Source organism: Lithobates pipiens, unplaced genomic scaffold (genome assembly GCF_037356315.1).
Source record: "Lithobates pipiens isolate NorthernLeopardFrog02 unplaced genomic scaffold, aLitPip1_a1.2 Scaffold_8, whole genome shotgun sequence".
Lineage (NCBI taxonomy): Eukaryota > Metazoa > Chordata > Amphibia > Anura > Ranidae > Lithobates > Lithobates pipiens.
Genome location: NW_027507903.1, coordinates 310,179,824 through 310,193,833, shown reverse-complemented (window position 1 = coordinate 310,193,833; position 14,010 = coordinate 310,179,824). Strand labels below are relative to the sequence as shown.

The following is a 14,010-nucleotide window of genomic DNA, read 5'->3' as shown; positions in this document are numbered from 1 at the left end:
TTCTAAGGGCGTTACAGTTTTGAAGGCCATAAAATGCCAAGATGGCATAAACCCCCCCAAATGACCCCATTTTGGAAAGTAGACACCCCTAAATTTGGGGGTACACTAGTGAGACTAGGTAATAAATGGTGGGTGCCCTGAAACTATAAAAAAATAACTAACCAACCAGCGTCACCTGTAACAGTTATATGGTGATCACTGGTGAAAGGGTTAACTAGGGGGCAATCAGGGGGCTTTATGCGGTAGTATATGGGGGTCCCTGGCGCTATAAAAAGCTGTGGCGAACCTAAATACCTACCTGCCTAACTAGCGTCACCTGTGACACTAATACAGCGATCAGAAAAACGATCGCTTATTAGGCTGGGTTCACACTGGAGCGATGCGGGAACGCCACGAATCCGCGGCGGGTTCCCGCATCGCATGCCTCCCGGCGGCAGTTCACACTGCCCTATGCGAACTGCTGGGAGTGTCAGTGAAATGTTAATGACACCCCCAGATCAGTTCGCATATCGCAGTGCGATCTGCAAACTCGGATCGCATGGTGTGAACACCCATGCGATCCGATTCTGCTGCGGACCAAAAAAAGGATCCCGTGCGAGTTTGCGGCGGGTGCGGCGGGTGCAACGTGAATTCAGCCATACTATCTGTATGGCTGAACTCGAATCACACAGAGATCGGATGTGATTTGCACTGCAGTGCGGTGCGAATCACATCCGTTCTCATAAACCGCTGCAATGTGAACCCAGCCTTAGTGACACTGGCGACGGGGGGTGATCACGGGGTTAAACCTTTATTGGGGGGGTTAGGGGGGTACCTTAGAACTAAAGGGGGCTAACCCTAACTGCCCTAACAGTTATTACAGTCACAAATGACACCAATGCAAAAAAAAAAAAATGCATTGTTGTCACTGTGACTGGGGGGGGAAGGGGTAATTGGGGGGGTGATCGGGGGGTAAAGGGGGGGTGTGAGTGTGCCTGGCATGTTCTACTGTGAAGTGTCGTGTTGGTGCAACTCACTGATCCTCTCTCCTCGGTGTCGGAATGAAAAATACCGACACGGAGGAGAGATTACATCACTTCCTCTCCTGTGTTTACATTACAGGAGAGGAAGTGATGTCACGAAGGATTTCCATTCGTCGGGAGCGATCGCGAGGGGGTGGCCATGAATGAATGGCCGCCCCCTCATCCCGGATCGCTCCCGAACGAATACCGACCGCCGCAGGCACCGGGGGGGCCCCCCACCCGCGGGAAGGCAGGGACGTACAGGTACGCCCATATGCCTGCCCGTGCCATTCTGTCGACGTACATCGTCGTGCGGCGGTCGGCAAGTGGTTAAAGACACACTGCTGCATTTTGCATGCATGTTTACAAGCCCAGCTCTGGGATTGCTCCGAAGCTTTTTAAAGTTTCCGTGAACCTTTACCTTGTAAAACAACCCTTTCAGTTTAAAATAGAAATGCTAGAAATACAAGACAGAAAAGAAATACTGACCCTGTTGTAGAAAATAAAATAAAATAACCAGCATTAAAATCCCAAACCAAGATTACCTATATAAAAAACATATATATATATATATATATATATATATATATATATATATATATATATATATATAGCACTGACCCCCGAAGGAGCTGCTGGTTTTATTTGGGCTTACCGTTACCTCACTTGGTTGCTTCTCTGTCTTGGGTAGATGGCCCAAAGAATGTGGAAACTGACACTGAATCCTCTTTTGGGTTATTTATTTAGAACAAAACACAGTCTCTCAATAAAGGGAAGAGGGTTAAGAGTGAGTTCAGGCACTTATGCCGTGTACACATATCCCTATATCCCTATATAAGTGGCAGAGCAGCGCGTGCCTGGCATTGCGGCCGGAGAGATCGTCGAGTCAACATCTCCTGGAGAAGAAGAAGAAGAACGGAAGGCGGCGGCGACAGAAGACCGCGCCTTCTTATAGCTCTTTTACAGGCGGTGGCCCGGCAGAAGAACTGAAGAGGGGGACAAGACCCCCGAAGTCGGAAGAAGAGGCCGGCGGCGAGGAAGAAAGCCGGACTCCTCCGCTAGCAAAAGAGCTACAAGAAGATAGCGGAGGAGTCCGGGGAGAAGACCCCCGGAGCTGTGCAATAAAGTATTTTATCTTGTGTGTTGTGTTTTTTTTGTACTTTTATTTTACAGGTGAATGGGTAGGGGTACATTGTACCCCATACTCATTCACATAGGGTGGGGGGCCGGTATCCAGGGGCCCCCTTATTAAAGGGGGCTCCCGGATTCCGATAAGCCCCCCGCCCGCAGACCCCGACAACCAACGGCCAGGGTTGTCGGGAAGAGGCCCTTGTCCTCATCAACATGGGAACAAGGTGCTTTGGGGTGGGCCCCCCTTCCCCAAGGCACCCCCCATGTTGAGGGCACGCGGCCTGGTACGGCTCAGGAGGGGGGCGCTCGCCCCCCCTTTCCTGGCCGGCCGGGTAGCGTGCTCGGACAAGGGTCTGTTGTGGACTTGGGGGGTACCCCCACGCCGATTTTTTTCGGCGTTGGGGTTCCCCTTTAAGTCCATACCAGGTGGCAGGGCCAGCGACGTCTCCTTCGCGGGCCCCGCCTACCTGGAGACGCGCTCGAAATGAGCGGACTTTCCTCCGCGTGTGTGGGCGAGTCCGTTCATTTCAAAAGTAGGGTGGATAGTACGGCGGACTTAGTACGCTGTATTAGTCCGCTCAAAAAGTGCCGTGTGTGGGCAAGTAGCCCGTTCGGAAAGGCTGACGGACAGTGGCGGGAAGTCCGCCAGACTAAGTACGTTGGATATACCGCTACGTGTGTACGCAGCTTAAGATTGCAAAAATGGAAGTCTTTAGAGAAAATCCAGAGAATAGAAACCGTTTCACAACTGGATTTAACAACCCCCGGATAGACCTGTCTCACTAGGCCTAGCAGCGGGTGGGATGCTCGACAAAGTCTCTGCCACAGACTTGTGAGATACACTTGAGCGTTGTTGAGGGATGTAGATAAATTTAAAAGAACTGACATACGGTACCAGGTTCTCTCAGCCGATCCGGCGATACCGTATGAGTGTTGATCCAGGTTGCATTCTTCAACTAAGCCTCCAGGCTCCTTCAGAGAAACCAGCCTTGTTCACGGTCTTCTCCTGAAAGAGTCCTCCCCTGTGTTTCTTCAGTTGCTGGGCCTCTCCCTTCAGATGAGACGGCACGGACCATCCTTGGATCAGTAGGCCCCGAAATTCACTCTGGCCTGTCCCGTCAGTTGCGTTGCCTCGGGCCAGCCGGCCCCGAGACTCGGGATGCATGGTTCTGCACCCCATGCCAGGAGGGCCATGGGGCTGGGACAGGAGGACCACCAGAACGGAACAGACAGAAAAATAAAAGACCCCGGGTTGATCGAAAAACTGACAGTTCAGGTCAAATCCAGCAAGCTCCCCCGCTGAGCTGTTGTGTTCTGACAGGGGGATGGCCCTCCTGCCAGAACACTCTTGTCTTCTGTCAGACCAGCTGCCATACACACAGGCCGAATGTTGGCTCTTTTTTATTGAACTGGCCGATGTTGCCTGACATTTGGCCCATTTGTATTAGGTTGTAGAAACTATGGCAAAAGTACATCACCCTGAAGTCTGACCTTCTTGCCCAGGTAGTGGTTTACCATTGCCGTGGGAACAGAAAATGATTTGTGAGTAGACATCTTTATGATTTTATTCATATCTTTTACTAAATTTGTTGTATAATGCACTAGGCCATTGCACCCTCTTTTCTTTTTCTATTCTCACAGCACTGTCAGGAAGACCCCAGTCCTAGAGGGCAGCAAGGCATCTATGAGATTATCCATGATTTGGCCAGGCACCTGTGACACTACACAGTAAGCTGACTGTGCAGGAGTGCGTTGTTCTTTTCTAGTGGTCTAACATTATCTGCTGAATATTCCATGATATAAAATTAACTAAAAGAAAAACAAAGAGCATAAAATTCCAGGTGGCTGTGGCAGGCTGGAGAAATGTGCAGATCTAATATGATGGCGTGGAACTAGGGTCTGGTCAGGCGCTTAAGCTACTCTCTTTCGGAGCCAGGTCAGTGGGAGTGGCCCTTTCGCTGTGCCCTCTGGGAGAGGGTATTTAAGATTTGGGCGTCACGTGGTTCGGGGTTCCGGTCCAGTATGGAGTGCTGATTACATGGTCCTGGTCCTCCTGACCAGCCCCCAGGAAGGCTATGGCCTGGGGTGCGGATCCACCCGACTTTAATGTCTCGGGGCTGGCTAGCCCGAGGCAAGGAAACTAAAGGAGGACTCTGAGGTGGTTGGGTGCCGTCTCCGGTTCGGGAGAGACCCAGAGTACTTTGAGCATTCCAGGGAGGACTCTTTAGAAGAAGACCACGTACGGGTTGGTTTTCTTAACAAGAGCCTGGAAGGGCTGAAGTAACCGAGAGAATCCGGTCTTGTGGATATCGCCAAGCAGGCTGAAAAGATCCAGGTATCCTACAAGTGTTCTAAAGCTTAGTTTCCCTACATGTTCTGCAACAACGTCTGTGACAAAGACTTTGTTCCTGAGTAAGCACCTTATTGGCTGCTAGGCCTTGTGAGAGAGGAACTGTCCAACCTGAGTGTTCATCCAGCTGTGAATGGCACATGGATGCAGTCAAAGCAAGCAAGTTGTTTAACGTTTTCTGGACTTTGACATAAGAGTATCTGAACTTCCTTTCCAACCCTCTGATCCCAAGTTGAAAGACTGTTTAATTGACTGAGTTTTGCAAATAAAATCCATTCAAGTGGATCTGTCGTCAGTCTCTAGTTACTGGGCTATTTACCACGGGACATCCCCTAGACATGCCACAAGGTGAAAAGAAGGTAACGGAAAGTCCAAAAATAACCAGCAGCCCCTTCGGGGGTTAGTGCTTCATAAGAATTTTGCCCTTCAGCTTTTTTATATTGTAAACTAAACAACACAGAGTAAGATTATGTTCACATGGTCTATAGTTATAGAGTGATAGAAAGCACAGTCAGTGACATAGAGTTTCACTGTTCTCTGTGTAAAGTGAATGAGACACCTCCTCCACCACTAATACACAGACAATGCTAGTCTAACCTACTCCAATCTTTCTTTATTTCTGTCTCACTTTTATTTTTAATAGCAAAAATGTGACAAGATAGTGATGGACTCCCAGACAGCCATGTAAAGAAGCCCCAAAGTCTACAAAAAAATGAACAATTTCTTGCAATTTAATCTTTTTTTTGTTATCACCAAAGGCTTTCTTGTATGGGTTTTCATTGTGCATTCAGTAAACATGTCACAGCAACCCCATTTTATATACTTAAAAAAGCATAAGCAATTCAGTGTTAAAATAGCAGCTTATTGCCTTGATAATGATTTTACTGGAAATCTGCTTTGTTTATGTAGCACTTACCCCCGAAGGAGCGGCTGAATTTGATTCGGGCTTACCAATTACCTCCTCCAGCTTGTACTCCTTGCCCTTGTCTAGGGGTTCCCAGGGTTGATAACCCAGTAACTGTAGAGGCTGACACTTGAATTCCTTGTTAGGATTTTTATTTTGCGTAAAACGGTTGAACAAACTCAGTCTCTAAGTTGGGAATAAAGGGTATCAGGGTAGAGTTTAGCTCAGGTGCTTGAAACTGTTTACCTCAATAAAAGTCTCTCTCTATGTACACAATCTAGGGAACAGCCCCTCGCAACTGGACTCTAACTGTTGGATAAATCCTTTTGGGTTTAGCAGCCAACAGGTAATTCTAGCTTTGCAAAGTCTCTCACGCAGACTTGGAAACTTACAACTGAAAGGATAGAAGTAGGAACTTTTCTTACTGTACCAGAATCTTTCAGCCGTAAGAATTGTGGATTCAATCAATGTCCATGGCAGCTCAGCTTCCAAGCTCTTACTGAGCAACCAGCCTTGTGTGTGGCTCTCTTACCGAAGAGTCCTCCCCTGGTCGCATGTAGAGTTGCTGGGCCTCTCCAAAACCCGAGACGGCTCCGGAACACCTTAGAATCCTCCATCCAGTTACTGCGCCTTGAACTAGCCAGCTCCGAGGCTCGGAAACGGATGGATCTGCACCCAGGCCATGAGGGCCCCTGGAGGCTGGTCAGCGACAACTTCTGGACCGGAACCACGAACCACGTGACTTCGGCACCTTAAGTACCCCTTCCCGGATTACGCAGTGAGGCAAGCTCCCACTGATTGGTTCCGAGACAGAGATTGGTACCCAATGCGTCCAATCAGACTGTGTTCTATAGCCTCCCACAGTTGTATAACCTTACCTATGACCAGGCAGAACTTCTATACAGCCCAGTCAAACTGATGCCAAAGTACAATTTAGCACAATTAGTCCCAAAACTCATTACAGTTTTTGGCAAAAACTACATTTAACATATAGAGTGTACTCGTTAGGAGTTACAATAGCAAAAAACACAATGGGAATGTTAAAACAACCAAAATAACCCTGTGAAACCATGTAGCGTTACCCCCACAAGAGCTGATGAATTTAAGTTTTTTTTTTGCCAAAAACTGTTCAGAGACTACCATTCACCCAAGCAACAGTCCATACACTATGGCTCCAGTAAACAGTCTAGTTTGTCTTTTTTAAGATTTACTGCTTATCCACTTCACTAGAGGGCATTTTCACTCTCTTGATGCCCAGGCCAATTTTCAGTTTTTATCGCTGTCACATTTTAAATGTCAGTTGCACGGTCATGCAACACTGTACCCAAATGAATTTGGCTGGTATTTGATCACCTCTGCGGTTTTTATTTCTTGCACTATAAACAAAAGAAATATCCCAATTTAAAAAAAAAAAAAAAGAAAAATTTTCCTCAGTTTAGGCTATGTATTCTTCTACATATTTTTGGTAAAAAATAAATAAAAATCGCAATAAGCGTATATTGATTGGTTTGCGCTAAAGTTATGGCGTCTACAAAATAGGGGATAGATTTATTGCATTTTTATTTTTTTTACTAGTAATGGCGACGATCTGCGATTTTTATCGTGACTGTGACATTGCAACAGACACTTTTGACACTATTTTGGGACCAATCACATTTATACAGCGATCAGTGCTATAAAAATACACTGATTACTGTATAAATGTCACTGGCATGGAAGGGGTTAACACTAGGGGGCGATCACGGGGTTAAATGTGTTACCTAGGGAGTGATTCTATTTGTAGGGGCAGGGGACTCACAAGGAGAGGAGAGCGATCAGTCTTCCTCTGTACTGGGGAAACACGATCGGTCTACCCTGACAGGATGTGGATCTGTGTGTTTATACACACAGATCCACATCCCAGCTCTGTTACCAGCAATTGCGATGTCCGCCAGGGACGCACACTGGCACCCGAATTACATGGCAGTGTGCGCATGCCCCCTAGACGGCTGGGAAGCCCAGGATGTCATATGACGCCCGCCCAGGATGGGAGATCCCTGCAGATGTCATTTGGCTATGGGCAGGGTAGAAAGTGGTTAAATAATCTGTAACAGGACAGGGATTGGGTCATTGGATTCCCCAAAAATGGTTAGCAACAACAGTCAGAGGGCAACCTTCTCCCACAAAATTTGAATATTGGACAGTCTATTCCCTCGCAGCTGAAGACCATGGGGGAAAAACACACAGGCATCTGGTTACCTTGTTCTAATGTATACTTGCTGGTACCCAGTGCTATCTTCAAGATACTACATGGTCACAGGGATCACATTTAGGGTCTCTACTCACAAGTCCCCTGGACAGCTGCCTCTTTCTAGCTTCCCTCGGGCACCACTCAGTGAGACTAGACTAGATCCCCTCAATAATGCTTGCAGACAGATCCAGGCTGCTTCTAGGTCCTATCACTGCATCTACTGAAACCTTGCAGAACACCAACAGCCCCCCAGAGGCTGGGAACTCTCCTCGCTGGGAAAAACAATCTCTCCAAGGCTTCAGGCTATTTATCAGCTTTCCCAGCCACCATCTGAGCATACCTCCCCAGGGATTGTCTAGGCCCTGATCAATATGCAGGCTGATTATTTGAATTCTCCCTCCCTAAGCTCTAGAAACATCTTCTATAAGCAGGGTGAAGCAATCAAACCCCCAACTTGTGAAACTCTGACAACTTTGTCCGACCGTGTGTATGCAACACCAGTTTTGGACAAAATCTGACAGATTTTGTTGTCGGAATGTCCGACCATGTGTACAAGGGCTTAGAGCTAGCTATACACTGAGTGAATTTTGTCTGGTTCCCAATGAACTGACCAAATTTTGATCCACGGGTGGCCTTATTGGCACCACTCCACACAACATCCTTTGATTCAAAATTCAAAGGATCCGGGCAGGAAATTATCAGCTGATGCAGGTACTGACTGGTCTATTCTAACAGAATACAATTGCCACAGCAGGAGAGATGTCCATTTACACTGTTGAATGCAGTAGGAGGAATCTGTGTGATTTCTTTATTTTCCCAACAGGCTGAATAGAAGAGATCAATGGATGAGTGACTAGTGTAAGAGAGATACAATGCTCTTTGTAGTTCAAAGCAGCTATCTTTTTTGCAAATAGTGAACTGTACTGTTCAATGTTCTAATTTTTGCATATAACAGTCAGCATATTGCCTCTAAAAAATACTGTCTAGATGTATTTGTCTCTTTAGGGCTCATTCAGTGCATATTCAGTACTGTGTGGTGCATTGCAGTTCAATCAGAAAACATATTCACCTTTCCAGTGAATTCAGCATGTTCTTGCTGCAATCTACTGCTCTGCTTCCACAGGCTGGGTCCCACACTGTCTTCTTCCTTTCCTATGTCATTATGGGCTGTCTATCTTTTCTGGGTCTTTACAGACAGCCACCAATAACAAGCCACTAGGTAGCTCTCCAGCCTCCTGGGATATGCTATGGGGATATCCCAGGAGACGGCAAGCGCCGGACACGTTATTTTCACCTAGGTGAGAATGAAGGCAGGCCAGGGTGTCAAAAATTGAACACATTTTTTAATTTTTTTTAATAATGTGAGGATAAGGGGTTTGCAAGGAGGAAAAAATCCACTTTGGGAGTGGAGGTCTGCTTTAAGCTAATAGCAACTAAGTGGTTTTATTCTAGATTCTAGAGTAGATTCTAATGGCACGTACACACGACCGGACTTTCTGGCAGAATAGGTCTGACGTAATCATTCCGTCAGGTAGTCCAATCATGTGTGGGATAGTCCAATCGTTTTTCTTAAAAAAATTCTGACAGACCTAGAAATAGAACTAGTTTCAAATCTGTCCGACGGACTCAATTCCTATACGGAAAAACGTTAGTCTGTATGCTGGTCCGACAGACCAAATACGACACAAGGGCAGCTATTAGCTACTGGCTATTGAACTTCCTTTTCTAGTCCCGTCACACGTCATCACGTTCAAAGTGAGCAGACCTTAGTCCGTTCGTGTGTGGGCAAGTCCCTTCATTCGGAAGTCCGTTGTAACCCCGTCAAAAGTCCGTCTGGAAGACCATCAGACCTTTTCTGCCGAAAAGTCCGGTCGTGTGTACGCGACATTAGGCTAACTTTTAGAATCTGTGTTGTTTACAACATGCACATCCCAAGTCACAGCACAGAAAAAATGTTAGCTAATAATTAACAATATGCATGCCAAAGCATGGTTTATGACATAAGCTTACTTCTGACTGTTTCAAAAGACAAAAAAGCCTCAAGTTTAGTAAAAATGTAATTCAATGGCAGAAATTAAGAGATCCTTGATGATGATGACAATAATCCATGATGCAACTACATACTGGAAGTTTGCACAGACTACAACATATCTAATTCTCTTGAATCACAGTGGCACTATTGTAAGCTCTAATGAGCAGGGGCCTCTGATTCCTCCTTTATTGAATTGTATTGTAACTGTACTGTCTGCCCTCCATGTTGTAAAGAGCTGTGCAAACTGTTGGCACTATATAAATCCTGCATAAAAATAATAATAATATAGCAATGGCAAACTTGCTCATTGTACCACATTCCTACATACTGAGTCCCAGATTTTGGTCGGTGACCATCAACAAATCTCTATTTTTATCATCTGATTTTGCAAAGTTATAGTAACATTGTGAATAGAGACACAGAAAATACATAAACTAATATGTATACCCTTTGTTAGTGAACTCTTTCATAAAATGCATAGTAACTATGTAATGCAACTTGAAGAACTTCACTGAATAGTAACAATGTCACTTTGCTAGTTCTATAAATATCTCCTCACTATAGCTTGTACAGCCCTGGCACTGACAGCCAGAGATAACGTAAGGTGTGTACACATGTCAAAGTGCTTCCACCAACCTTGACCCCACTCTCTAAATAAATTAAGTATAGCCAAGCCAAATCATACCAATGCAAACAGAAATAGTGCAGTGTCTGCTTACCAGGCCACACTGCTTCCTCTTATCACTGCTGTTTGGTTAGTACTGAGCATGGCAAAGGAATGTCTTGACAGGATTTAGGTGTGTGGCTGTGTATATTTCCAAGTGGAGCCTGCAATGTTTTGTGAGCGGGGAGTATGCAACACTCAACCCCTCCCTCCTACACTAGGGAAGGAATGTCTCAGTAGTTCCTTATCATGTTTGTACCAGGAACCTGAATGCTTCCCAGATCCCCATTCTCTCTGACCACATCTCCCATAATGTCATTTTTACAATCCATTCAGTTAATGTGCTTGACAATGTACTTTTGTAATTAGTCTTCTGTTTATGCAGCTAAAAGTGCATTAGTGCATTTAGTAAAGTATTTTTACATCAATGAATTCGTGTGAGCAAGGCCAGTTATCCTCTTTTTTTTTTTTGTAGCCAGTTGTTTTCTATCTGACCCATGGGCCCCTGGGAACTTCTTCTGGGCCATGAGAGTTATGGGGTCTTGCTAATGGGAAGCTTGATGGACACTGGAGAAAGCCAAACACAGCATGTGTTCTTAAACCCATGTACTATTAAATTCAATGTAGAAGCAACAATCACATACTTGATTCATTTCTGTTTTGTTTAATCCTTGATGCCCTGGTTTCTAAAAAAAATTGGATCCTTCTACCAACAATCACATCTACAGGGTGTATTGCCTTTCAAGGTTGCCCTGCAGCCACCCTTCTACAGCTCTACATGAAAGCCGACAGACACGAAATGCCTACCAGCTCCCAGATTGACAGCTAGTTTCGCTCCTACATGTGCGATATGTACAGCACTCACTCCCCTACCAGAACTTCAGGAAATCAGAGAGAGTTATGCAGCAGGGGTCCTTAATGAAGGTAAAAAAAACAGTTTGGGAGCACAATAAGATAAATATACTTAAAAGTACTGCTATTAATATACGTAAAGCATTGCGTAAATTGACAATGCTATAAGTACCTTCAATTAATTAATTAATTAATTAAATGTGATTTAGAGGGAAATAGAAAAATAGTTCAGGTTTCAATAGTACTTTAAGTTCTTCAATCAGTATCCATCAAAGTCTCCTGGTAGGCATTAGAAGGTACAATGTTCATATAGTTTCAATGAAAAGCTAACTTGCCTGAACACTATTGGGAAACATTCCAGGTAAGGGCAAGCATTATGACGTTGGACTGTGGCAAGTCCATGGTTGCTGGTGGCCCTTTTCTATTTAAAGACATTTAATCAAACACAATTTGCATGTGTACTTGCAGTTTTTTTGAAGAAGAAAATGGTTAGTAGTATATATATGTGTAGCGGCGGCTCCTGTAGAATACGCGCTATGTATTTTTTCAAAGTTAAAGTTATGCCTGTACTGCAGTTTGGTTTGGGTACAATTGTCTAAATGTAGACTTCAGCATCAGTCTGACTGGACTGTGAGATGTTCAGCTTGGCCACAGGGGGCACTGTCTCTTCTGGCAGGCATGGAACTATGGTCTGGTTAGGTGCTTAAGTTACTCTCTCTCGGAGCCCACCCAGTGGGAGTGGCGCTCTCGCTGTGCTTTCTGGGAGAGGGTATTTAAGATGCGGACATCACGCGGTTCGGGGTTCCGGTCCAGAATGATGTGCTGACTTCATGGTCCTGGTCCTCCTGACCAGCCCTCAGGAAGGCTATGGCCTGGGATGCGGATCCTTCCGATTTTGATGTCTCTGGGCTGGCTAGCCCGAGGCAAGGAAACTAAAGGAGGATTCTGAGGTGGTTGGGTGCCATCTCCGGTTTGGGAGAGACCCAGTGACTTCAAGCATTCCAGGGGAGGACTCTTCAGAAGACCACGTATGGGTTGGTTTCTTAGTAAGAGCCTGGAAGGGCTGAATTACCCAAGAGAATCTGGTCTCGTGGATATCGCCAAGCTGGCTGAAAGATCCAGGTATCCTACGAGTGTTCTTCAAGTTTAGTTTCCCTACGTGTTCTACAACAACGTCTTTGGCAGAGACATTATCTTGTATGTTCTCCAACAACGTCTGTGGCAGAGACTTGTTCCTGAGTAAACACCTTGTTGGCTGCTAGGCCTTGTGAGAGAGGGACTGTCCAACTTGAGTGAATATCCAGTTGTGAATGGCTATTCTCTGGATGCAGTCAAAGTAAGCAAGTACTTCAACATTTTGACTTTAACACTAAGAGTACCTCAATTTCCTTTCCAACCCTTTGATCCCAATTTAAGAGAATGTTCATTGTCTATGTTTTGCAAATAAAATCCATTTAAGTGGATCTGTTGTCAGTCTCTCGAGTTACTGGGCCATTTACCACGGGACACCCCTAGACGTGAAACGAGGAGAACAGAAGGTAACGGTAAGCCCAAATCTAACCAGCAGCTCCTTCGGGGGTAGTGCTACATATGGAACAATCTTTTATACAAAATACCATTTACAAGCCTTTTTTATCTCTATGGATAGCATGCCCATTCAAGCCAAAGTCGCAGGGTCTGCTTATAGTCAACCCAACCACCTTATGCTCACTGTTTTGCACTCCATCTTCTTCCATAGCTACCACCCCAAAATATCCAACATGTCAGGGTATGAGAAGCATGTGACTACCTTGCATGGGGCAGAACTATAGCCTACGGCTAGACCCAAGTGCTGTCACATGGAGGGGGTGACCTCACTGCTCCCTTTAAGCTCCATCTCCAGCCAACAGTGGGTTTATTGTGGGGGCCATGGTGGAGAAAGAAGCAGCAGCAGAAGGCTGTGAAGTTAAGTCTAAGTTGGTCGGGGGGTGGGGGGTTGGCTTTAAACAGAATAAATGGACAAAGTGAGATAGTATGTTTAAAGCTAAACTCCTGGCATGTAAAAACAATTAATGGAGTAATGTACTAATTTAAGTACCTCCATATTTCTTGTTATCAGCCACCTTCAATACCCTGTAATTTAACACTCAGATTGAGGGGAGTAAAGAATCGGCCCTTGGAGCCATTCTGGCTCCACTACATTGGGCATGTGATAGCAATCAAAATGACAGTAAAAGGGGAATAAATAAGCAAAGTTATGACTTATTAGAATTCAGTTGCAATCAAGCTGAAGATGTGTTTTTGACCAAGGTGTTCTGTTGCTGCAGTGGAGGTCCCAGATATGTTGTCTGACAGTGTCTGGAGCACAAGATTGTCTGAACAGAATTACAAACCTTTGGTGTTCTAAGGATATTCTCTATTCCTTGTCCTGGTGTCATAGAGACCAGACATGAGGGTACAAATCTCACAAAGCGGGCACAAACAGGAAAAAAAAAACTTATATCCACACACAATATACACACTCACAACTCAAAGTTACAGATTATCATGATCAAAACAATCTTCGGTGTAAGTGAGGATTTTATTAGCTAACAACAGTTTTACTCGTTTATATTACAAGCTAGAGCTAGTAGATAAGGGTTTGTGAAGCATCATCTCTTTGCTACAATACATGTGGTATTTACAACAACAAAATTTATATAATCAACGTTGTTTTAGTAAGAATTATTAGCAAACATTTAAAAGCAGTTCAAACAATACAGAGGTTCAGAAACATTGCCTGTCCTGGGGTCCATGCTGGCTATCAGTACCTCAATTCACATTCTATAATTAGATTTTAGTTAATAAAGCAATACATACAACAGAGC

General features: G+C 45.0%; 1 protein-coding gene across 5 annotated transcripts in view; it reads right to left on the bottom strand.

The window, feature by feature from the left end:
- SH3TC2 (SH3 domain and tetratricopeptide repeats 2) overlaps window positions 1–14,010 on the bottom strand; it is a 204,014-nt gene that overhangs the window by 172,906 nt on the left and 17,098 nt on the right. For 2 of the 5 annotated variants that reach the window (XM_077472741.1, XM_077472743.1), the window contains exon 1: window positions 10,368–10,509. The exons of the other annotated variants lie outside the window; for them this stretch is intronic. The gene's annotated coding sequence lies outside the window, so the exon portion shown is untranslated. Of the gene's footprint in view, window positions 1–10,367; window positions 10,510–14,010 lie in introns of those variants that run through there. 5 annotated transcript variants of the gene reach the window in all.